This window comes from Myxine glutinosa, chromosome 12, assembly GCF_964187855.1.
Source record: "Myxine glutinosa chromosome 12, kmMyxGlut1.1, whole genome shotgun sequence".
Taxonomy (NCBI): Eukaryota; Metazoa; Chordata; class Myxini; order Myxiniformes; family Myxinidae; genus Myxine; species Myxine glutinosa.
The window spans coordinates 22,906,653-22,932,273 of NC_136272.1; the positions used below are offsets into that span (position 1 = coordinate 22,906,653).

General features: G+C 48.1%; 1 long non-coding RNA gene across 1 annotated transcript; it reads left to right on the forward strand.

Moving 5' to 3' along the window:
* The first annotated feature begins 651 nt into the window (after positions 1-651).
* On the forward strand, positions 652-23,629 carry LOC137437402 (uncharacterized). Its single transcript, XR_010986524.1, has 2 exons — positions 652-786; positions 23,385-23,629. It is a non-coding gene; the product is annotated as an uncharacterized LOC137437402 (long non-coding RNA).
* The last annotated feature ends 1,992 nt before the right edge of the window (positions 23,630-25,621 follow it).

Below are 25,621 nucleotides of genomic sequence, written 5' to 3' on the forward strand. Positions count from 1 at the left end.
ATATTTATGATGTCATCACTCACGTGGTCTGGCAACCATATTGGATCAAATTTTTTAAAACCTTCAAAAACAGAAGAGTTGGCTCGCACCAAGTTCACTAGTCAGCGTAAGTATTCTATGAAGTTTTGTATGCAGCACATGGCTGCGGGTGGCATTAAGTGGCTGACGGGCACCAATGTACCCCCGATGCAGTGCCCCCCTGTAGATTAGGGCGGCAATTATGTAATTTGTTCAGGGTGCCGGCGATAGCTCGCCTACTCTTCGCGAAGGACACCGTGGGATCTTTAACGTCCACCAACGAATGTCTGCGGACGCCAGTCTCGCGCCTCTCGCACCCTGCCGACGAAAGGCCGCGTCGGGATTCGAACCCAGGATCGACAGCTTAGAGACGAGCGTGTGCGCACAGCTCTCTGTCACATTCCCACCCGTTCTACGAACTTTTTGATGGAGGTATCGCAATTTCAATGAAAGTTTTCCTTACGTGTCGTGAATGTTAAGAGATTCGCACTAAATTGCCTCTTGAGCATCAGAGCCAATGAACGTGGCGGGGGCGGGGGGAGGGCTGTGAGCGGGTGCGGGTGCGGATTGGTGGGGGGAAGAGGGAGGTGGGGGTGGGACCAGGGAAAGAGTTTGTCTCGCACACTCGTCACTCGCACACTCACACACACTCTCAGCACGACCATGTCGATCCCAGTGCGAAGTGTGTGCCGCTTATACCCCCGGGAGTTCCTGTACTCCAGGAGGATGTCCGCCCACTCCGGGGACGACAAGTATCTGGGGGTCCGGGTAAGACAAGACCCTCTCGGGTGCACTTTTAAAAGACGTTAAACATCATTTAAAACTGATATATGATTCGGTTAAAAAAAAAAAATTCGTATTCTATTTATACGATGCGTTATTTTATCTTATTCCATTATAGTACAGGTGGCTTTATAAAATACATTTTTAATTAGTTATTCATATTAATTGTGTTGTTTTGTTGAATTTGCATGTGTCCTGGATTTGCTTCGAGAAAGTTAAATCAGAGGTGTGTGGTCAGTTACCAAGCAGCTTGCTAGCGCTTGCCAAGCGAGCCGTTCCTTATCAACGGTTTCGCCTGGAGTGCTTGTTTGAGTGCCGAAATCACTTGGAGAGCCCTCTACAAGAAACTTGGTAACTGAACACATACCTGGTCTCCAGGTGTGACGCTAGGCATTGAGATAAGGTAATTACTACATGGAATTTCAGATTAATCTGTCCACTTTCCTATTTTCTCACTTGTTCTTTGTCGACTTACCCTCTCTTAATTTGTGCTTTCCTTAGTTAGTACTGGCAGGGTTGATGGTCTCATCCTGTTGATATTTTGAAGAAATCGATTTTTTTTTGTTTGCGGGCCGAAAACTCTTCACTACACTCACTAACGAATGGGGTTGGAGATCATTTAATATTACCTTTCACAGAGCTACAACGGATTATATTCGGTACTATAGAACAATTCCAAAGAAAATCCAACTTTTCTTTTCAAAAATTTCAAAAAAAGGCCCAATATAACCCATGTGAAAAAACTGCTTTGGCAGCGGAGACGCTATTTGACAGAGTATAGCGCATTAGAATTTTCCCTTCCATGATCTTTGATTACTATATGTGAACAACAAAAAATTATATTTATATATACAGTATATATTGTTATAGATCGCGGTTTGGATGTTATAGACCGAGCGGTGGTGTAAGACCGCGACCTAACAAAACTCACCCGATTCACCCAGACTTTGGCCGGATCGCACCGCAGCTGCTCAATGAGGGGAAAAGACAAAAACGACGAATGCAAAGAGGAAAAGGAATAAAACGAGAAGACGTACAGACGAGTAATGGGTTTTATTATTTACACACACAAGCAAAAAGGAGCAATCAAGTTTTATTTACAACACATAAGACGCAGGTGACACAGTGCAAATTTAGCTTACCTACAGGCTTAACTTATCCCAGGACAGAACAAACAGAACGCTGACTCACGCGGGGGATGCCAGGAATGGCAGAAGGTGGATGGCTGGAGGGAGAGGGAGAGGTCCAAAGGGGGTCCCGCAGCACAACCGGCGCGTTCAGCAGCCGCCGTTCCTCTTTGGCCCTGCTCCAAACCGCCGTTCAGGCCCCCTTTGGCGGTTGGGTGGTCTTGCGGCTGCGGCCTCCGTCCGCTGCGTTCCCAGGACTTGTCTCACTCGCTTTTCACCACCGACTCCTCACCACCGCAACCAACTGTGACCACTGACCCTCCTTTTGCAACCGACTCAGACCAACTCTTCTCTCTCTCTTTCTCGGTGCGACCAACTCCTCCTCTCTCTCTCTCTCTTTCTCCGACCAACCCAGAGTGCATCTCTTCCAGCTCACTTCCGGTTGCGCCCTTTTATAGCGCCCCCAGCGATCACGCCCCCCGGCGCTTTGGACACGCCCATCGGGGGTGCTCACCTCGGCCCTGGTTGGTCGCGCGACCCTCTGGCTCCGCCCTTGATGACGACGGGCGGGCACGCCTTTCTTCTCCGACCCGAGCACAGGTTCAATGGCGGTTTTGGAGGGGAGGTAATTGCCAAACGACGAAAAGGGGGAATGGAGGTTGTGGGAATGGGAATGAAGGGAATCTATCTCTTTTACTGGTGCAATGGAGTATTTCAATTAATGGAAGACACAGCCTTACACTAATACACAGAATAAGATATAACTATCGAACATGAATATCCTATGATTGGCTGACATGTATGCTTGTGAACTATGGGACGCCCTTTTGATCTTACACAGCTCCGGAGGCAGGAGGCACAGCACAACAACAACAACAATAATAATAATAATACAGCACACAATAAAAAAAATATATACAGTCCTCAAATCCACAACACTGCACCCTCCTCCTCTTAGGCACGTCCCGGGCCTACAACTTTTATCTTTAGCGTGACACGTAGGTGTAGTTCCCTCTATTTTTAACCTGACCCTGAGTGCGACAGTTTAAACATAAATAAGTGTCCCGCTGCTCCATTGCACCCTGCCTAACAGACTTTCGCCCACAGTTAACCGAATTGCGGAATGGTCTTCAAACTATACACTGACGGTGGGAAGCATTATTTACAATTGACGCTACTTTTATTTACAAAACTAACCCAGGACCTGTAATTGTTCTTTCTGGGGGGGAGACAGTCTGCTCTGCATCGACGCACCATGAACGCACCCAAAAACGCACCAATACAAGCCCAAGCACCAATCGGTGCAGTCACCATTGTTCATCAATGTTCAACAATAAAATAAAATCAACAACCCCTAACCCTGCAGGTGGTCTCTTGCTCTTCGGCTCCCTCTGCTGGTGATTATTATTTGTCTTCCAGATGTTGTCATTTTCATTTTGCTTTGCTTACTGGCGGCCTATTTTCAATAAAGTGTGCCCAATGTGTCCTTTTTTATTTGCTTTATTTATGGCCCACAGGGCCGACTATGTGTGGTTCACCTGTGGGGCATCGGTGCCCTGTGGCCAAGGTCCGCCAGCAAGATTTCAGGCCCTCATGGCCGGTTCCAGCAGAGGGGCCATGCCCCAACCCATGGGGTCCATAAGTGGTGCTCGGCCACAGGCATGTGGTCCATAATGTGGTGCATCAATGCAGACAGCTGGTTCTGGGAATTTCGGGCGCACAATGGCCGACCCACGCACGCTCCCCTCGGCGCCCAACGGCGCACAGGTCATGTGGGAGACAAAAGAAAGACAATTGAGCGAGGGGTAAGGTCACAAGGGTACACATCAATAAGGCAATGCAAGGCGAAATGCGTACGGAGGGCGAAGTGAGAAAGCTCGTCCCTACCGTACGTCACCCCCCTGTCACCTACCCTACCCTTGCCCTTACCCCATATGTACAAAAATCTACACATTTACAAATTCGTCACTACTGTCACGTCTTCCCCATATTTCCCCTATACCATATTCGTCTCTACAATCCCTCTACTTCAAAATTTGCCATCACCAATTCATCATCAATCCTCATAAGGAGGGAGAGATGGAATTACGCACAATGTCACACCCACGTCATGATGCGTCTCACAATCCAAACATTTGCATCATAAAAAATAATCAAAACATGGCATGGTGTGGAGTACCTGTCACCTCAGGTGAGTGGATGCAGATGGTGCGAGGAGATCCTTCATCCTAACTATTTTCTAAATGACTTTAACAACTTTACATTACCCGGGGTCTTTCTCCGGCCAAACCATTGGCCCTCTTACACTATGGGTTCTAAAAACCAATTCCCATTGGCCAACTGTGGTGCTTTTCAATTTGGGGTCTCACTCCCCCGATTCATCTCCCGGTGCCCTCGCACAATTTCTGGGCCGCGACGTGTACCTCTCCCAGCGGGTCTACCCACCTGCACACCTCCACCACTGTAGTTGCCTCCGAGCTTACCTGCTCCTTACCCTAACCTAACTACCTGGGGAAGGCCCTCTGGCACTCTCCCCACTCGGTGCCCTCTCTGGCACTGGGCTGCCCGATCCACACCCGGGATCCTCAGGCACCCACTCACAACTACCGGCTCCCAGAGCCCACCTGCGGCCTCACCTGGCCGACATCCTCACAGTGGTGGAGTGCCCAACCAACTACACACACTAACAGGCTACACGCCCAGCCATTTCCACGACACTAATGCACCCATCCACAATACCATTCTGTCACCCGCACCACAAATGCCAATATCCAACCACAATTTACCTGTACCCTCTACCTAACACTTACACTACCCGCCCCGGGTATCCGTGATGGGGGTCCACTCTTCCCCCATCCACACCTTCGCACCATGCACACCACTCCGTACCACTTACTCCAACTCTCTCCACACACCTGTACTTGCACACCTGTGCTCTCATTCTTGGTGCCACCTGCACCCTCCTTTCTTCCTGGACCATTTGGTCAACACAACACGCAATCACCACTACTCCCTCATACACTGCTCCACTCACCTGTCCAGTTGCACACCTGTGCAATCACACCTGTTCAATTCTCACACACACGGCATCATCTCAGCTAACTACTCCCCTCTGAAACTCGCGCTTCCCAGTCGTCCCTTTAAACTATTGCGCTCCCTCGTCATTATCATCCACACTAATCTACCTGCGTCCCCGCTACAGGTATCAGTCACTAACTAAACTTAACGTCACCTAATGTCAATCTCTTCTAGGGCCCTACACACGATATATCCTAACCCACCCGCGCTAGTTTTCACTGCCATACACCCCATAAGCTATAGCTCCTTTGCCCCCCATCTGTGAGGGATGGTGGATTTGCCATCCCACCACATCGGGGGTCTCTCTATCAATTTTGCTCGTCCAAATTCCAACCAATTCAAAAATTTTCCATTTACTGCCAATTCTATTCACTTTTCTAAATTTCGTTTCAAATCACTACCATCATCATCCGTCTACTTATTACATCCTCTCGGTGCGTCATGACATCATTAAACTCGGCTTCGTAAAGCCGAGCAATGAATTCGGGTGGTTTGGTTGCCTGCAGGTTGAATCCGTCCGGCTTTCGGTTCAAGGGAGGTGGTTTGGTTGGACCGAGGCTCCACGCACCATCTCGGCGCGGCACCTTGCGGTCCCGGGCCCGATGGCTCAATCTCCCCCGGTCGGAACCCCGTCCCCACGAGGGGGCACCGTTCCGCCTCCTCCCACTCGCCCTTGAACCGGACCGGTCACCTCGCCCGACAAAGCCCGGACTCGACCGTGCGGGGCGGGGCCAAGCCCGAATCGGCAACGACGCTTCGAAGAGAAGCGACGCAGCATCGACCCGCGCCGGGCCTCGCACCCAACAAAGCACCGCCCCTCGCACCGAGCGCTCGCATCGGCTATCCGTTGCCCTAACCGCTAACCTGGTTACCATCGATGCTTTACTTGCATGCTTACAAGCATACGCTACCCCTTTCACCCTCACAAAACCTGGCGTTCCAACGCCGTCCGTACATTCCACCAACGCTCTCCCTGTTACACACCACACCTCTCGCGCACACTTTGGTCCACACCTCTCCTCCGTTACGTCCTCCGTAACACTCACCATGGGCGTGCACTCTTGCATCCACCCACTAACGCGCTCACATGGGCTCTCCCACACCCGCGCCATGACCAATTCAGGTGTGCTTTCTCGCACACGTTCCACCACCACCTTACTCTCCATGTCACACTTCGTACACCCCGACGTGCATTCTCGCTCGCACTCGGTTTCACACTCGCGCTCCGATGTGCCCTCTCGCACCTGCGCCACCACCAACTCACTATTCGTGTCACACTCCGTACACCCCGACGTGCATTCTCGCTCGCACTCGGTTTCACTCCCACACTTTATAACACACCCACTCGCCGACGCACACTTTTTTCTCCCACGCGTGCCATTTCCACTCACACGGGACCCTTCACCAACGCCCGGGTGCCATATCGATCCCAATCGCGCGACAATTCTTTTGTCGCTAAACATCCTCTTACAAAATCTCCCCGCACAATACACAACAGCACGACTCACCTGGGGGATCCTTTTCTCCACGCGAACCTGCAAACTTCCATTCGGGTTAAGCACAGCATCGTGATGTGAGCAGGGACTTTGTACATAATCCATTTCTCCCTGCAATTCCCGGGCTACCTCCGTCATCTCTTCAATTTTAATTCCCGCTCCTGCTTTTTCTTTATTAACCTCGGCGACCGTTGGCTTTAATAAAACACCCTCCTCTACCTCATCGGTCGCCGGCTTTTCCAAAGCCCGTGTCGCGATTTCTACCCCCGTCATTGTACCCGTGCTTTCCTCTGCTTCGCTCAACCAGCGCTTTTCGACCCGCTTTACCTCGTCATGCACCCCTGGGACCCTTTCGCCCAACTTGCGGTCTCTGTCCCTCTGCTCCTCCCTTGCTTCATATGCGACTCTGTCCCTCGCCAGTCCCTCATTTACTTCTTTGGCCCGGTCATTTATTCCCTCCAATTTTCCCCGATCACAACTTGTTTTGTCTATCATGGCATCCATTTTTGCTTCTAGCCTCTCCATAAGGGCCCTCATTTGTATCATCATAAAAAGGTCCGAATTCCCCAGCGGCGCTACTACGGTCACGGGCGCGGCTAGATTTGGTGCCGCTGTAACCGCGTGCGCAAAGGCGCCATTTTGTGCGTCTGATACCCCCTCAACCGCCTCCTCATTGCTCCCCTCCATTTGATCCTGGGTTACTTCTAACCCCTCTATCTCTCCCACCGGCATCCCGTCGCCTTGAACAGCCATGGCGCGATTTCAAAATTCAGGTTTTGTAAAACAAAACAAATTTCGGCCGCTCCAAATTTTGACCAAATTTTTTTTTTTTCCTCTATTCCTTTTTTTAAAAAAATTTGGTCGGGCCTCGAATCCCACTCCTGACACCAATTGTTATAGATCGCGGTTTGGATGTTATAGACCGAGCGGTGGTGTAAGACCGCGACCTAACAAAACTCACCCGATTCACCCAGACTTTGGCCGGATCGCACCGCAGCTGCTCAATGAGGGGAAAAGACAAAAACGACGAATGCAAAGAGGAAAAGGAATAAAACGAGAAGACGTACAGACGAGTAATGGGTTTTATTATTTACACACACAAGCAAAAAGGAGCAATCAAGTTTTATTTACAACACATAAGACGCAGGTGACACAGTGCAAATTTAGCTTACCTACAGGCTTAACTTATCCCAGGACAGAACAAACAGAACGCTGACTCACGCGGGGGATGCCAGGAATGGCAGAAGGTGGATGGCTGGAGGGAGAGGGAGAGGTCCAAAGGGGGTCCCGCAGCACAACCGGCGCGTTCAGCAGCCGCCGTTCCTCTTTGGCCCTGCTCCAAACCGCCGTTCAGGCCCCCTTTGGCGGTTGGGTGGTCTTGCGGCTGCGGCCTCCGTCCGCTGCGTTCCCAGGACTTGTCTCACTCGCTTTTCACCACCGACTCCTCACCACCGCAACCAACTGTGACCACTGACCCTCCTTTTGCAACCGACTCAGACCAACTCTTCTCTCTCTCTTTCTCGGTGCGACCAACTCCTCCTCTCTCTCTCTCTCTTTCTCCGACCAACCCAGAGTGCATCTCTTCCAGCTCACTTCCGGTTGCGCCCTTTTATAGCGCCCCCAGCGATCACGCCCCCCGGCGCTTTGGACACGCCCATCGGGGGTGCTCACCTCGGCCCTGGTTGGTCGCGCGACCCTCTGGCTCCGCCCTTGATGACGACGGGCGGGCACGCCTTTCTTCTCCGACCCGAGCACAGGTTCAATGGCGGTTTTGGAGGGGAGGTAATTGCCAAACGACGAAAAGGGGGAATGGAGGTTGTGGGAATGGGAATGAAGGGAATCTATCTCTTTTACTGGTGCAATGGAGTATTTCAATTAATGGAAGACACAGCCTTACACTAATACACAGAATAAGATATAACTATCGAACATGAATATCCTATGATTGGCTGACATGTATGCTTGTGAACTATGGGACGCCCTTTTGATCTTACACAGCTCCGGAGGCAGGAGGCACAGCACAACAACAACAACAATAATAATAATAATACAGCACACAATAAAAAATATATATACAGTCCTCAAATCCACAACAATATATATTGTTACGGAACCCAACGTCGGCCTCTTTCCCCCTTATCCAGGGGGAAAATTACCTCATAATCTGCACACTGGTCAATCGGTAAAGCCGAATAAATCTCTTGAGCTTTACCCACCAGAACACTTTGCACTAGTATGGACCAGTACTCCTCAGGCCAGTTTAACTGTCGAGCCACTTTCTCAAAGTGTGGAAAAAACTTGGCTACCTCCTTCTCATTGAAGGGTGGAACCAGCCTCACATGTCTGCCAACATCCCAGGTGTTCTGACTCGGTGTCGAGCCAGTCTGCAGGGATGGTACCTCTCCCCGTTCTCTTATTAACTCCAGCTCCTTGATTTTAATTTCCTGCTGACGCGCCAATTCACGGTCCTTTAACTCCATTTCGGCTCTTCTCTCCTCTGCTTCGAGTTCTCTTGCAGCTCTCCTTTCCTCTGTTTTTTTTTGTCTTCTAACCTTTCCTGGAGTTCTCTTTCCTGTGCTTTTAACCTTTCCTGGAGTTCTCTTTCCTGTGCTTTTAACCTTTCCTGGAGTTCTCGTTCCTGGGCTTTTCCCCCTTATCCTTTTCACAAAGCAACCATTATTAAATGCAAACCACAATTACATAAGGCACAATAAAAGGCATGATCTCGACATTTATATATATATATATATATATATATATATATATATATATATATATATATATATATATATATATATATGTATATATATATATATATATATGTATATATATATATTGGTGCGGATATGGGATTTGCATCCATCCATATCCGCTTGTAAATATTCCCCTATTTCCTCAATACTTCCCAACTATCCCCAATCCCCCATTCCCTAGTCCCATTTTCTGTAAACAACACTCTGTAGACCCGACCTCCCCCTATTTCCCCCATTAAATGTCGTGCCCAGGTTCACCGCATCTCATGTAAGACAACTATAGGACATCTTGCTAGTTATTCTTAGTCTATGTCAGTTAAGGACTCGTTTCCATTAATTCTGACCCTTCGTTGCACCAGAATGTGATTGTATGGCACCGTTAGGAAGTTTAGGACCTCCCAATACCTCCCCGCAGCTCTTCCTCACGGTTCAGCAACAACAACAACAACAACAGCAACGGCAGCGGCGGGCGCGGGAAGTGCGCGTCCTCACTCCGGCTTGGTTGGTAGGGGGTGTTGGGAGGGCATCAGGCCTTCCCAACGAGCCGCCATCGAACATGTGCTCGACGGGGTTACCAAATAGGGGCTCCCTGTCAGCTCCTCGTCAAGGGCGGAGCCCAGTAACCCCCGCACCCAATGGAAGCGGCGGACCGGCCCCAGTGGGGCGGAGCCAACCAGCCGAAGGCGTGTCACTCCCCGCTGAGCATGCGCAGGGAGAGGGAGGTGACGTCAGATGCGCGCTGAGCTTGGAGCAAGCAAGACCACCTCCGAGCGCTGTGAGGCCTCCCCGCATCTTCTGGACTGGACCGTGCTTTATCCTGTCCCCGAGCCAAGGTGCACCTTGTGCCATCGAACTACCTGTCCCTCCCTGCCATCAATCCCTGTGTAAGTCAGCCTTGTTCCATTTGTCTGTGGTCTGTCCGGGAATAGATAAGATTGTATTTAAGTGCCCATCTCTTCTGTGTCTTTTACCTCACTCTGCCGTGTAATCTACCCCCTTTTCTCCACCACTGTAATTATACCCTCCTCCGGAGGTCTTGAGAACTGTACCCCTTGCGTCGTTTCCTCTTTCCCAGTCGTCGTGTCCTTTATATCATTGATTTGGCATAGCGCGATTTGGTCAACGTCTGGGTGAATCGGGTGAGTTGGGGGAGAATCGGGGGAACTGTTAGGTCGCGGCAATACCACCGCTCGGTAAATAACATCTAAACCGCGTCCGTAACAATATATATATATATATATATATATATATAATGGTATCTGTAATCTGGTTCTCCAACCTAATGAGCGGACAACATGACGTCATCGCCATGCACGTCCGCCTTGCCTGCAAAGTTCCAGAGGAACCATCTAGCAGTGCGTCATTATGGATTATAAATACAGATACTGTCACAAGTGCATGCAAAACTCACAGTTACCGACCTGGTTTCGCCCTTGTTGGGGCTTCATCAGGGCAACGCAGTGAGGCTTTCCATACACTTGTAACTCTGTGACCCTTTCGGTTTTTATATCAGTCACTATGCGACCTTCATATCATCAGTGGAGAACCGCCAGCAAGGTGTCCCATACAGCTGCTGCTGCACCTTGCTGGGAGCGATAAGCACCGCCTGCCATGCAGTGACGTTATCTCTGGTATCCACTCATCATATGGAGTCGACCTGGTTGCGGTTGGGAGTTACTAATAATGGTATCTGTAATCTGGTTCTCCAACCTAATGAGCGGACAACATGACGTCATCGCCATGCACGTCCGCCTTGCCTGCAAAGTTCCAGAGGAACCATCTAGCAGTGCGTCATTATGGATTATAAATACAGATACTGTCACAAGTGCATGCAAAACTCACAGTTACCGACCTGGTTTCGCCCTTGTTGGGGCTTCATCAGGGCAACGCAGTGTCAACTATTTGGAACAGAGCCTTAAACTAATACACATAATAAGGATATAACTACTGAAAAGGGAAATCTATGATTTGCTACGTGATTGTATATGGCTTAACTAGGAGGACGACCTTTGACCTTTACACACAACACGGAGGGTGATATTTTACAACAATTCATTACACTTACAACAATACAAAACCACAACAATTCTCAAATCCACAACACTGCACCCTCATCCTCCTAGGCACGTGCTCCGGCCTATAAAACTTTAGCTTAATGTGGCACGTAGGTGTAATTCCCTCTACATTTAACCTGACCCTGAGTGCGACAATTTTAAAACACAGATAAATATGTCCTGCTGCTGCATTGCACCCTGCCTAACAGATTTACGCCCACAGCTAACCGAATTGCGGAATGGTTTTCAAACTACACATTTACGGTGGGGAGCATTATTTACAATTGAGGCTGGTATTTACAAAACTAACCCAGGACCTGTGATTGTTCTTTCTGGGGGGGGAGACAGCCTGCACTGCATCGACGCACCATAAAGCACCAAAAACGCACCAAAACACCATAAAGCACCAACCAGTGCACAGTCATCACAGTTCGTAATAAAGAAAACAAACCCCTGGTGCTGGTCTTCCTCTTCGGCTCCCTCTGCTGGCCAATGTTCTTCCTGATGTTGTCATTCTTATCTTCTTGGTTGCGGCCTATTTGGACATAAAAAGCACAAAACGTGTCCACTTTTTATTTATGGCCCAGGAGGGCCGACTAGGGGTGGTTCACCTGTATGGCATAGGTGCCACGTCACCGAGGTCCGCAAGCAAGATCCTGGGCCCTCGTGGCCGGTTCCAGCAGAGGGGCCATGCCCCAACCCGTGGGGTCCATGAGTGGTGCTCAGCTACAGACATGTGGTCCATAAGTGGTGCATCGATGCAGGCAGCTGTGGTTGCGAGAGTTCGGGCACACAATGGCAGACTCCCGCACGCTCCCCTCGGTGCCCAGAGAGCACAGTCCTCGGGTGGGAGACAGGGGAACAGAAGACAGGTGAGCGAGGGGTAAGGTCACAAGGGTACACATCAAAACAGGCAATTCTGAACGAGGTGCGTACAGAGAGCGAAGTGAATAGCGGTCTCCTTCTCGGCCGCTACCCTGATAGTCGTTCTTTCGGGAGCTGCTGTAACTCTGGGAGCCTCCATAGCACTATCGGCTGCGGCCACCACCAACACTACCGCCAAGCTGTCCACTTCTGTAGCCCCCTCGACGCCGACAAAATGCCTTCCCTACTGTTATGGTCCGACCCTCCAACTCCTGGTTATTCAGATCCTTTTCTGCATTTCTGGTGTCCTTTGAGTTTTCAAATGTGACAAAGCCAAACCCTCTTGACTTTTGGCTCTCCCTGTCTTTTATCAGCAGCACTTCCAGAAGCTGTCCATATTGGTTGAAGGTAGACTCCAGAACCTCTTCCTTTGTTTTGAAGTTCAGTCCACCGACAAAAACTTGCCAACTTTGCCTCCATCCCTGACTGGTGTGGTGTTATTTCCCATATCGGACTCTTTCACAACCATCAGGTTACTAGAAACTTGGCCCCCGGCCAAATCATTCCCAACCACAACTGATACTCCCTCTACAGGAAGAGTGGCTTGTAACCCCACGGTGACCGGTCCTGACACCAAATCAGACTCTAGATTGATGACATGAAGGGGAGCGCTAACCCAGCCACCGATCCCTTGTAACCGAACACTATCACCAGTTGCTGTACTCTCCGACAATGGCAAAATGCCTTCAAGCATTAAGGATTGATGTGCTCCTGTGTCCCTCAATACCCTAACAGGTCTTGGGTTAGTCGAGTCTCCCTCCAGTGAGACAAACCCCTCATAAATAAATGGTTGGTAACTCTTCTGCGGGCGGTTTCTCACGGTTGCCATCGCATTCGGAGTTGTACTAGTCGGACTCCGCTCTTGATTTTCCTTTCCCAAAGCATGACAGTGGGACATCAAGTGTCCTGGTTTATGGCAAAAAGCGCAAGTAGGCCCGGAGGAGAACCTCGTGGTCTGCCTCGAGGCCCACGGAGGATACGTCTGCCTTGAAACCTTTGACTTCTGACCTCTAGAAGTCTTGATATCAGAGTGGTCTTCCTCTCGAGGCCGCCCCCATGAATTTTCGTTCTCCACCCCTGCCGTACCATAGCTCCCCTGGCTAAGTCTAGGCGAGAAGTTGGGGTTGCGGTACCCCATCCTGTGGGTTAAGGCATAGTCATCTGCCATGGTCGCTGCCTCATACAACTTTGGTACTTTCCTTTCCTCCAGGTGTATTTTAATGTCCTCGTGGACACACTGTTGGAATTCCTCCACCAGGATCAATTGTCGCAATAGTTCGAAGTCTTTCCCAACTCCTTTCGAATCGCACCACCTATCAAACATAGTTTCTTTCAATCTGGCAAACTCCACGTGGGTCTCACTCTCCCTCCTCCTGGCATTCTGGAATTTCTGCCCCATAGCTTCCGGGACCAATTCATAGGCTTTGAGAAGGTGTTTCTTCAATACCTCATAATCTGCACACTGGTCAATCGGTAAAGCCGAATAAATCTCTTGAGCTTTACCCACCAGAACACTTTGCACTAGTATGGACCAGTACTCCTCAGGCCAGTTTAACTGTCGAGCCACTTTCTCAAAGTGTGGAAAAAACTTGGCTACCTCCTTCTCATTGAAGGGTGGGACCAGCCTCACATGTCTGCCAACATCCCAGGGTTCTGACTCGGTGTCGAGCCAGTCTGCAGGGATGGTACCTCTCCCCGTTCTCTTATTAACTCCAGCTCCTTGATTTTAATTTCCTGCTGACGCGCCAATTCACGGTCCTTTAACTCCATTTCGGCTCTTCTCTCCTCTGCTTTGAGTTCTCTTGCAGCTCTCCTTTCCTCTGTTTTTTTTTTGTCTTCTAACCTTTCCTGGAGTTCTCTTTCCTGTGCTTTTAACCTTTCCTGGAGTTCTCTTTCCTGTGCTTTTAACCTTTCCTGGAGTTCTCGTTCCTGGGCTTTTTCCCTTTCCTGGCTCCGTAATTGCATCTCCAGTTTCCGGAGCTCCACATTTTCTGGTTCTTCTGGTAACCAATCCCAGGCTACCTCTTCCCATGCTTTTAATCCCACCATAGATTGTATCACCACTGTCTGCAACTCTGCCTTCTTCATATTAGTTCAGACCTCCAAGCTAAAATGTTTGGCCAATTTCCAGAGGTCCGATTTTACTAATGCTCTGAACTGTGCTTCACTCGGGGTCACCGTAAACTTCTCTGCGTCAAATGCCATAGTGACTACTTGTAACACCTGTTAACCTTCACACAAGAAATTTTTAACAAACAAAAACAAAAGTATTATTATTATTTATTTCTTTCTTTTTTGTCGTTGTTGGTTTTTGGAAAAAATCTGGGAATTTTGGAAAAAGTTCCAAACTTGGGAATTCCTTCCCGGACTAAATTTAGGAATTTTTTTAGATCCCGGACGAGCCCCCAATTTCTGTTACGGGGTCCTCCCCTATTTACCTGGTCTCGGTGACCCCCGAACCTCGAGAGGAGCCCCGGCAGAAAAATATGTTATCCTTGGGTGAAACCAATCAGATCATTAAGGAGACCACACCAAGGGTTATGAACGAACAAGGATATTTTCACAATCACAAACACATCAAGGGTGAATACATCAATTCACGATTACAATCACAATATTTAAGATGGTACCACCTTATATATCCCTCTAACCCAACTCACGGCACTTCCCCCCAATGTCTCTGTACTCCTCCAAGGCGACGTCGAGTCGCTCCGGCGATCGTTGGATCAATGGCTGCTCAAAGTCAATTGAGGCTTGGTCGAGTGAAACAACCCCGAGATCACGTGATCCAGTTCCCGCACAATGGTGGTGGTATGGGCGCTTTCCAAAGACGCTCCAAACATGCACGTACACCATGCAGCCGCAAACCGCACCTTCTCCTTCAAAGGCCGCTGGCACGCACACGCGTCCTTGGCAACCCAGCGAGGAAGGCGAAACCAGCAGACGCGGCAACCTTATTCTGCGAACGTCGTGCAACGCGCACGAGTCCCAATGGCGGCGGGCTTGTACTTGAGGCGAACTTATGCGACGAGGGTTCATCCGAATCCGACGTCGATCGGACACGCAGATGTGAACAGTCCCAGCGATCACAACGCTGACGGCAGGACTTCCTTTATAGGCTCAAAAGTTCCCTCGCGACGTTCCTTCGACAATGCTCGCTACGGAGCTTCAACCACCACGTCTCCTGACGATCTCCTCCCACCTCCTTTTCTTCGCTCCACCTCTTCCGGTCTCGATCCGGATTTCCGGCCACATTTTACCAGGAGGGCTTTTAAACCTTCTACTCACAACAACCCTTTCCCTTAAGTCACAATAAGCATAATATCTAGAATGCTTCGAACCAGCAACAATACTCAAAACCACAATCATTAAGGCCGAGTCCGGAACAATACATATATATATTGTTGAGGATTTGGGAACTGTGTGTGTAATTTGCTGTAAAATATACCCTTTTGTGTGCTGCAAATATTCCTTGTAAATACCTCCAATTGTAAAGGTCAAAGGTCGTCCTTAGTTAAGCCATCGCACACACGTAGCCAATCATGTTTCCCTCAGTAGTTATGTCCTTAGTAAATGTCAGTATAAGGCTCTGTGGTCCACTAATTCATTGCGTTGCATCGAATTCAAATAAGATAGATCCCCTTTCAATTGCCAGCCTTCATTGCCAACTGCATGGGGCGGTTTTCTGCATTTGCCGCCATTGCCACGTGCTCGAGCTCGGAGAAGAAAGGCATGTCTCCACCTTGTCATCAGAGGGTGGAGCCAGGAGAGCCCTTGCCGACCAACCAAGCACGAGGGGTTTGGCTTGAGAGGGCGGAGAGAGAGCGATCGGGGAGGTTCGCGAAGGTTCGAGGGTGTGGCCTATATAACCCGTCACGCAACGCCCCCACGAGAAGATGAGAGGGATGCGTCAGATGCGGCAGAGACGGGAGCTTGAACCATCGCAGCTTGAACCACAGCAGCTTGAACCACAGCAGCTTGAACCACCGGAGCTTGAACCATCGCAGCTTGAACCATCGCAGCTTTAACCACCGCAGCTTTGAGCTTTAACGGCGGTTCAACCCGCGGTCGCGAAGCAACGTCGCCGTGCGAAGCCGCTCGAGCAGGGTCGGCGGCTGCTCACCTCGAGCACACACGAACCGGACCCGCATCCTGCCCACCCTGGGATCCCACCTCATCCGTCCAGCCATCCACCTCCTGCCAGTCGTTCCTGCCTTCATCCCCCGTGTAAGTCTGGTTGTCGTCCATCTTTTATGTTGTCCTGGGGTATAAGTAAGACTGTAGTATAAGCTAGTATTTGCACTGTGTCTTCCTCTTCTTCTTCCAGTTACTTTCGTTATCTTTCCTTCTCCTTGGTTCTTTTTGATTGTGTACAATAATAATAATTAGTAATAAATCCCTGTTCTTCCTACCTTGTCTTCTTCTTCACATTCGGTCGCTTTAGAGGTTTCCAAATTGAGTGTACGTGGCGCGATTCGGCCAACGAATATAAATCGGGTTTAGCCCCTTCGATAAACGGCTCACGCCGCAGTTCGCTTCGCTCGGCGCAACCAGTCCATTACGCTGCGGCCGTGAGCGGGGGGGTGTTTCCTTGTATACCGGGAGGCGCTGGTATTTAGGTCATAGGACGGTTGGGCCTAATACCCTACCCAGCGCTGACCGGGCATGACGTCATACCCCCGGGACCACGTCGGTCAGTCATAGACGAGGGGATTAATCCCCCCTCGATAAGGGGGAAAGAGGCCGACGTTGGGTTCCGCAACAATTGGTGCCAGGAGTGTGGGATTGGACCCGAACCAAATTTTTAACATCTGAAAAAAAATTTGGTCGAAATTACGAGCGGCCGAAATTTAGTTTAACATCCCAAATGGAGTCGTGCCATGGATAGTCAAGGCGATCGGATGCTGGTGGGGGTAGAGTTAGATGGTTTAGAAGCGACACTGGACCCCAGGGAAATGTATGTGGGAGAAATGTAGGAGGAGAGCAGTGAGGATGTGGTTGCAGAGGCTTCAGGTGCACAAGATGGCGCCCTCACGCACGAGGTTTCAGGTGCACAAAGGGGCGGCGCCGCGGAGGCCGAGCCCACGGCGCCGATAGACATGAACCTCTTTCTGATTCAACTCGCGGCAAGCCTGGAGAAGCTAAATGATAAGATGGATGCTCAAGGTGAGCAATTGGGGGGCCAAATTGGAGCAATGTGGGGCCAAATGGGGGCAATGAGGGACGAAGCGCGGGGTACCAGCGCCCAAATTGGGAAGTTGGACAGTAAATTTGGGGGATTAGAAAATCAAACAGGGGAATTGAGGAATGATATGGGAAGCCAAATCGGGGGCTTGACGGCAAAATCGGGGGCCTAGAAGCCAAATTTGAGGGTTTAGACAGTAAATTCGAGGATTTAGACAATAAATTTGGGGGTTTAGACAACAAATTTGAGGGGTTAGACAATGGGATGAAAGGGGTGAAGAATGGGTTAACGGGGTTAGAAAACACTATGGAAGGCAAATTGAGGGAAATAGGGGAGCAATCCGGCCGGGAAATTAAACAGATGGGAGATCAGATAGAGGAGGTGAAAATTGGGTTGGAAACTAAATTGGATGCCCAGAAGAATGATTTGGAGCAGATGAGGGCAGCCTCTACCAAGGAGATGGGAGAAATGGGAGAGGAGATCAGACGGGGTGTGAGCGAGGAGTTCGCGGGGGTACGCGAGGAGGTAAAGCGGGGTGAGGAGCGTATGGAGAAAGAGGTGAGAAATAGAATGGTTAGGTTACAGGGGGGAATAGAAGATCTAACGAGGGAAGTAGAACAGCTGACGGTGGGACAAAAGGAATTAGGGGAGCAAGTGGAGAAGAACACTGCGGTAATCGTGGGGTTGAAGGCGACGCAGAAAGAGATAAAAGAGGAACTTATAGCGACAAAGAGGGAATGTCAGATGGTACATGAGGGGTTGACAAAGAGGTTGGACGAGGTAACAGAAGTAATGGAGATGAAAGAACGGGAGGTGAGGACGCACATAGAAACTATCAAGGTGGCCTTAGAGGACGAAATTGAGGGGCGCACCGGGAAATGAAAGAGGTGAAGCAAAAATTTGAGGATGTGGAAGAGAGGGTGAGTGAAATTAAGAAGAGACGGAGGGAAACTCAGAGGGAGATAAAGGAGGAGGTGATGGAATATGTACAAGGTCTGTGCTCAAATCATGATGATGTGCTTACTGACCAAATAAGGAGTTTGCAGGTGACGGAAGAGGAGCGACGACGAGGTGCCAAGGTGAGTGGCGATATACTCGGAAATGTATATGGTGTGAGGGGAGATTCAGTCGGCTTGGGTGTTGAGTTAAACCCGGGTGTTCGTGAGAGGCCGCTGGTAAAGTGTGCGACAGGTACAGAGTGTGAAGGAGGAGGTGTGCGAGGATGTCCGACTATGGGGTGTGTGAGGAGAAAGTGCGCGCCGAGGAGTGAGTGTGCTGTCGAGAGTGAGTTGGTCGTGGCGCGTGTGCGGGGGGGCACATGGAAGCGCGTGATGGGGAGTGTTACAGGGGATGTAACGGAAGAATGCACACCTGTGGTGAGTGTTACGGAGGGCGTAACGGGAGAGTGTGCATGAGAGGATGCGCGAAAAAGGTGTGTAACAGAGGAGTGCATGATTACAGAGTGCGCTGTCAAGAGTAAGGGTGAATGCGCGACCAAGTGTGGTGGTGAGAGTGACATGGAGCACGAGTTGGTTGTAGCAGGTGAGAGAGGATGCACACCTGGAATGGAAGGATGCACACCTGGAATGGTCGAGCGCGTGTGGGAATGCACACTGGAGTTAGTAGTGAAGCACGTGATTGGGTGTGCGGAGGAGAGCACACCCGTGGTTGTCACAGAGAATGTGACCGAGGAGTGGGCGCGAAGAGGTGTGTTGGTGAGGTGTGCGAACGACGAGTGTGTGCTAAGGTGTGCGGTGGTCATGTCTGTGACAAAGTCTGTGAGCGGAATGAGTGTACCTGGGTGTTGTGTAAGAGAAGGTGCAATGATGGAGAGCACGGAGACAGCTGGATGGACAGGGAACGGAACGCGGGGTGTGAGCATGCAAGTGGAGCATCGACGTTAAACGGGATAGCGGTTAGATCGACTTGTAGCCGAAGCGAGCCCTCGGTTCGTGCCGGGCGTTGTGCGCAGCGGGAACCAGCGGGGATCATAACCGCGGCGGTTTTGAAGGAACCGCCATACGGGATCCACGCCGGGCCTCGCTCCGAACGGTCGCGTCCGTGCTCCGCTATGCGGAGCGGGCGACCCGGTCGGAAGGGTCGTCACGGCGACCCCTTGTGGTGGAGGCGTTCCGGCAGGGCGAGATCGGGCCATCGGACGGTTCCGTGCCGAGATGGTGTGTGGAATCACGGCCCGAATAAACCTCCTTCCCTGCACCGAATGCCGGACGGACCCAACCGCCGGCAACGAACCAAACGCATTCATTGCTCGGCTTTGAGAAGCCGAGCTTTGGAAATGAATTGGCACACCGAGAGGCTCAAGTGAGTAGACGTGTGAGGGTGGTAACAGTAGCAAATTGGAAAAGCAAAATTTGTGATTGGCAAAAATTTGATGATTGGTAGAATGATTGGCAGTGATTGGAAATTTTTTGATTAGTTGGAATTTGTGGATGGCAAAATTGATAAAAAACAAACAAAAAAAAAAACACCGGAGCTTGAACCATCGCAGCTTGAACCATCGCAGCTTTAACCACCGCAGCTTTGAGCTTTAACGGCGGTTCGACCCGCGGTCGTGAAGCAACGTCGCCGTGCGAAGCCGCTCGAGCAGGGTCGGCGGCTGCTCACCTCGAGCACACACTAACCGGACCCGCATCCTGCTCGCCCTGGGATCCCACCTCATCCGTCCAGCCATCCACCTCCTGCCAGTCGTTCCTGCCTTCATCCCCCGTGTAAGTCTGATTGTCGTCCGTCTTTTATGTTGTCCTGTGGTATAAGTAAGACTGTAGTATAAGCTAGTATTTGCACTGTGTCTTCCTCTTCTTCTTCCAGTTACTTTCGTTATCTTTCCTTCTCCTTGGTTCTTTTTGATTGTGTACAATAATAATAATTAGTAATAAATCCCTGTTCTTCCTACCTTGTCTTCTTCTTCACATTCGGTCACTTTATAGGTTTCCAAATTGAATGTACGTGGCGCGATTCGGCCAACGAATATGAATCGGGTTTAGCCCCTTCGATAAACGGCTCACGCCGCAGTTCGCTTCGCTCGGCACAACCAGTCCATTATGCTGCGGCCATGAGCGGGGGGTGTTTCCTTGCGTACCGGGAGGCGCTAGTATTTAGGTCATAGGACGGTTGGGCCTAATACCCTACCCAGCGCTGACCGGGCGTGACGTCATACCCCCGGGACCACGTCGGTCAGTCATGGACGAGGGGATTAATCCCCCCTCGATAAGGGGGAAAGAGGCCGACGTTGGGTTCCGCAACAATATATATATATATATATATATGTATGTGTATATGTATATACAGTCATGTGAAAAAGTAAGTACACCCCATGTAAAGTTTTGACTTTTTCAACATATTTCAACATACAGCTATTTGATCTTCATTTCAACAATATTGACAGATAAAGATGATATAATATAACAAATATCATGCAACATTTACATTTTGTCGTCCATTGTATAATTTAAATAAACATAAATGCAAATTTCGCATGTGGAAAAAGTAAGTACACCCCAACATTTATCATTACTTCCAATACCTAAAATTAGAATCCGGTGCACCAACCCAGGTGCAAATGATTAGAACATCGTTAGAGAGGATCTTGGAGGAACCTGTCTTATTTAAACTTCAGACATTTACTTTGGTTTGCTCTTTGTTGTTGAATTGTGTGGCGTCACCATGCCTAGATCAAAAGAGCTCTCTGAGGCCTTCAGAAAAAAGGTTATAGATGCCTACGAGTCTGGGAAGGGATTTAAAAAGATCTCCAAACAATTTGAAATCAATCATTCGACTGTCCGAAAGATCATCTACAAGTGGAGAAAATTCCAAACAACTGCCAACTTGTTCAGGCCAGGCTGCCCCAGCAAGTTCAGCCCGAGAGCAGACCGCAAGATGCTGAAAGAAGTCTCTAAGAACCCCAGAATGTCATCACGGGACCTACAGGTAGCTCTTGCCACTGTTGATGTGAAAGTGCACGAGTCTACCATTAGAAAGAGGCTGCACAAATTTGATCTACATGGGAGGTGTGCCAGGAGAAAACCTTTGCTGTCCAGAAAGAACATCAGGGCAAGACTAAAGTTTGCCAATGAACACCTAGGCAAAGACCAGCACTTCTGGAACAATGTGCTCTGGACAGCTGAGTCAAAGGTATAGCTATTTGGCCACAGTACCAGAAGACATGTTTGGCGAAAACCAAAGACAGCATTTGACCACAAGAACCTGATACCAACTGTAAAGCATGGTGGTGGAAATATTATGGTTTGGGGCAGCTTTGCTGCATCAGGGCCTGGGCAGCTCATCATCATAGAATCCACAATGAATTCTTCATTGTACCAAAGGGTGCTTGAGGATAATCTGAGGCCATCTTTCGGAAAGTTGAAGCTCAACCGAAGGTGGACCTTGCAACATGACAATGACCCTAAACATACCAGTAAATCCCCAAGGAATGGCTGAAAAGAAAGAAATGGAGGATTCTGGAATGGCCAAGTCAAAGCCCGGATCTAAATCCCATCGAGATGTTGTGGGGGGATTTGAAACGAGCTTTGCATGCAAGAAACCCCTCAAACATTGCACAGCTGAAAGAATTCTGCATGGAGGAGTGGGCAAAAATTTCTCCCAGTCGATGTCAGAGACTGGTAGACAGTTATAAGAAACGCCGACTTGAGGTTGTTTCTGCCAAAGGGGGCAATACCACCTATTAGAGCCAGGGGTGTACTTACTTTTTCCACATGCGAAATTTGCAATTATGTTTATTTAAATTATACAATGGACTACAAAATGTAAATGTTTCATATTATTTGTTATATTATATCACCTTTATCTATCAATATTGTTGAAATGAAGATCAAATAGCTGTATGTTGAAATATGTTGAAAAAGTCAAAACTTTACATGGGGTGTACTTACTTTTTCACGTGACTGTATATATATGTATACATATACATGTATATGTATGTATATATGTATATGTATATGTATATATATATATATATATATATATATATATATATATATATATATACATATATATACACACCGTATATAATATGCTGTGTGTATATGCACACACACACACACACACACACATATACATATATAAACATAATACAAATTCATTTGTTTTCTCACATAAAGCAAAACACTGATATCATGATCACGTTGAGCAATACTGCGACCCCCGAGGTATGCCTCGCAGCATAAATCACTGGAGAATTACCGATTGTCCGATATCCCACGGGGAACCAATTACTTGTATTAGCAAAAAATTAATTTACAAGACAAACAAAAGAGCAGCATACTCATTTGCCATGATATCATCATCATCATCATCATCATCATCATCATCATCATCATCATCATCATCATCATCATCATGTACCATGCCTAAGCAATTACTAAGCAACAATCCTGGTCGAGTTTCCACTCCGATTCAGGAAGTCAGGACAGGAATTTGGAATTTGTTGAGGATGCCGGCAATAACTCGCCTACTCGTGGCAAAGGACACCATGGGATCTTCAACATCCAGCAACTAATTCCGGCAGATTGGAAGCCAGTTTAACGTCCATCCGAGGGACGGCACACACATTGATGAATCACCCTGCCTGTGAAACACCAGGATGGCAGTTTATAGCTGGGCCGGGATTCAAAACCTGGCTAGACAGTTTAAAGATATGTCACCATGATGTAGGAGTGACAAAACATGCAACACCACCTTCCCAAAACTCAAAAGTCATAATTGCCCCTGAAGGTGTCCTTGTATTGCCCCTTAGATATTTACCCAAATGATATACCACACACTATACCGCAGAGTATTCTTGAACTTAATTATGATAATTACAACACGACAGCCTGGTTATTTCGTGGAGCCAGTATCAAATCCACTTTATATATCAGACTAACTGTATCAAACATCCTGTAAATTTCTAATTCAATTTCGATGTTCTATTGTTTTTGCTTTTCAAGGACACTTTGGTGGGGTTTATTACCTTCGCAGCGGCTCTCCTGGGGCCCAGTGGTTGGGTGTTGTCACACCTCGACTCTTACCGCCAGAGACCTTTTGAGGGGACGCATCCCAACCAGCACTAAGAATGACGCAATCTCCAGCCGCTGACGTCATTTGCTCAATTGCGTGTTGTGATGTTGCCTAGCTTGTTTTGACTGTTCATTATATTGTGCTAAAAATAAAATGTTATCCATAATACCTTCGACACTCCTGTTTTGTCAAAATTTGCATATTGTGCTTCTTGGAGCAAATTGTTTAGTATGAGAGTGAAGAAGAGTACAGAGAAACTTATGGTAGTTTGGAAGGAAGTAAGAGGAATTTTTTTTGGCAATTTTGGGACTAGGTTGGATCAGCGTCGGCGATGTAACAGTTCGAGGGTCTGCTCTGAGTCTGGGAGGTCGGTGGTTCGAATACCAACCATGGCCGAGTCATACCAAAACTTTAAAAATGGGGAAAATGGGGAAAATGGGTAGGTGCTGCTTCTTTCCTTGATGCTTAATACATTTTAAAAGGATAGAGCATGGGCAAACAACCATAGGTTGGCAACCATTTCGCAGGCTTGATTGGGCCGAATGGCCTCCTCCTGCATTGTCGTTCCCTCTATGGGAATTCGTATAAAATGGAGCAAACCCAGAAAAGGACTCTTATTAACATTTTCATTGATTGAGGCAGTTATTTAAGAGCATGAACAGTTGTTGTAAAATGGAAATCATGTTGTATTCAAGTGCAAGACTCACTCCAAACTGAGTGAAGATATAATAGTATGACATTTTTAAATGTTTTTTTTGGTTTATTTCCATTCTCTACAAGTTCGTGGGTTGAGAAAGGTGACGGAAGACATATGAACTGACATTGGGACTCTGGGACAACTCTTGAACATAATAAGCGAGGGAATGAACGAACAGGAAAAGAGAGAGAGAGAGAGAGAGGAGAGAGAAGGAAACACAGCATCCTGCAAGTAAGGTGGTTGTGTTAGGTAGGGTTCACAAGGGTAACGAGAAAGAGCAATCAGTGATTGCAAACCCTCGTCAGGACGTGTTTTCAGTGTTTCTTTAAGGCTTTTGTGTTAAAACAAATATGGCGGCCCAACCACGTGACCGATGACGTCATCATTATTTTAATTTTTTTTTTCTCCACCAACTTATCCCTAGTTGATGCTCAAGAAATTTCATCTTGATCAGATGAAGTTTTGTACTTGTCGAATTATGATGACATAATGGAGTCACCTATGACATCATTAACATATGTTATTCCACATGGAGAGTTCTTTACAATGAGCCATGTCTCAATTTTTTCTATGCAGTGCTTTCGGAGATATAGAGGTGCAAAGTTTTTCGGTTTTCCAAGATGGCGCCCATACCACGAGACCTATGACGTCATAATTATCATTAAAAATTATACAGGTGGAGTTGCACCGATGGTGAAAATTTCCTGTCAATCGGACCAACGTTTGCAGAGAAAATCATATTTATTCTGTGTGAATAAACAAACAGACAGACAGACAAATGAAAAAATCACTCATAGAGCGACACTTGGCAAAAGAGAACAAAGTGGAATGGCACTCGGTAGAGCATCCTTTTGACTTCACAAATAATCGGTGGTCGAATAATGTGACCTGATATGCAAATCTTCTTCAAATTAAGTTAATCGGATGAAAATTGTCAATTTTATAAATTTGGCCTATGTGACCTTTTGGCCTATGTTGACCTACAAAATAGTTGGTGGTTGGTTTCAGCAAGCTGGTATGCAAATCCTATTCAGATTTCAAGTCAATCGGATGAAAATTGAGGATTTTGGAAATTTGGGGAAAAGTGGTTTACCTTAGGCCTATGTTGACCTTTTGGCCTATTCTGATCTCAAAAATAGTTGGTGATTGAATTAACTTAGCGGATATGAAAATCCTATTCAAATTTAAAGTCAATCGGATGAAAATTGAGGATTTTAGAAATCCGGCCTATGTTGACCTTTTGGCCTATGTTGACCTTTTGGCCTATGTTGACCTCAAAAATAGTTGGGGGGTTGAATTCAGTGACCAGATATGCATATCGTCTTCAAATTTTAAGTTAATCAGATGAAAATTGACAATCTGAGAAATTCGGCCTATTTTGAACTTTTGGCCTATGTTGACCTCAAAAATAGTTAGTGGTTGGTTTCAGTACGCTTATATGCAAATCCTATTCAGATTTCAAGGCAACCA